Below are 1,539 nucleotides of genomic sequence, written 5' to 3' on the forward strand. Positions count from 1 at the left end.
AAAAATGCCCATAACAAAATGAAGAAAAAAAATGTAGCTATTGCTCTAAAAGGGAAATTTCTAGGAATGCTTTGTATACCTAGGAAGTCTGTCAGCTCCACATTCCAACATCACATGTATATTTCATATCTCTGCATCACACTTTGGTAATTCTTAAAGTATTTCTAACTTTATAAATAAATTCTAATACTATATCGTAATCCATTGCTAGTGGTCTACGGCTGACCTTGTACCTTAGAGAATTGAGTGCTTTGCCTTAGCAAATGTGAATCCTCAGATCTATTCCCTTATACAAGTATAATCATTTTAAAATAGAGAATGGAATAAAGAATAAATAAGAGAAAAGGCCAGTGATAATTATCTTTGATATTATTATACAATAATTGGTTGGGGCATCACAAATTGTGCCCTAAAAAAATCAAATTCAATCCACAAGTACACATTTTTCCTATTCTGACTGTTCCAATGACAGAAAGAGAGAGAAAGCGAGATACATATGTATCACTCTGTTGTTGTCAGAAACACAACAATATTATATTTTGCCAAATAATGCCATAGAATTCTTTCCTCTTGAAGGGAAAAGAATTAACACATCTCTCACTGGCAATCATAAACTAAATGTGACTAAGCTTAGCAAGGAAGACAGGCCAAAAGCATAGAAGACCTGAAAAGTAGACCTTCCTGTGTGACAAGCAGTTAAATTTTAAATACCATGGGAATTGCCTTAAAGACAGTTAAACATTTTATTTAATGAACATACAAAACACTTTGTCAAATCATAAACTTATTTATATAATAGAGAGAGTTTTAGTACCACATGTAGAAGATCCGACTAGGCATATGATTCCCTTAAGTACAACCTAATTCTGTGAAGGTCAGGAGAGGTAAGAAGTTACAGAGCAGTTTAAAGTTAGGAGATGTTAGATCGAGATGCTTAAGTAAATAATCAGTCTGCATTACCTCACTCAGGATAGTGTTTTCTATTTCTGTCCATTTGTATGCAAAATTCAAGAAGTCATTGTTTTTTACTGCTGAGTAGTACTCTAATACGTATATATTCCATACTTTCTTCATCCATTCTTCTATTGAAGGGCATCTCGGTTGTTTCCAGGTTCTGGCTATTACAAACAATGCTGCTATGAACATAGTAGAGCATATACTTTTGTTGTATGATAGGGCATCTCTTGGGTATATTCCCAAAAGTGGTATTGCTGGGTCCAGGGGTAGGTTGATTCCGAATTTCCTGAGAAACCGCCACACTGCATTCCAAAGTGGTTGCACAAGATTGCATTCCCACCGGCAATGGATGAGTGTACCCCTTTCTCCACATCCTCTCCAGCAAAGTCTATCATTGGTGTTTTTTGTTTTAGCCCTTCTGACAGGTGTAAGATGGTATCTTAAAGTTGTCTTTATTTGCATTTCCCTGATCGCTAAGGAAGTTGAGCATGATCTTAAGTTTCTTTTGGCCATTTGAGCTTCTGTTGAGAATTCTCTGTTCAGCTCAGTGCCCCATTTTATTTTATTTTATTTATTTATTTA

This window comes from Microtus ochrogaster, chromosome 16, assembly GCF_000317375.1.
Source record: "Microtus ochrogaster isolate Prairie Vole_2 chromosome 16, MicOch1.0, whole genome shotgun sequence".
Taxonomy (NCBI): Eukaryota; Metazoa; Chordata; class Mammalia; order Rodentia; family Cricetidae; genus Microtus; species Microtus ochrogaster.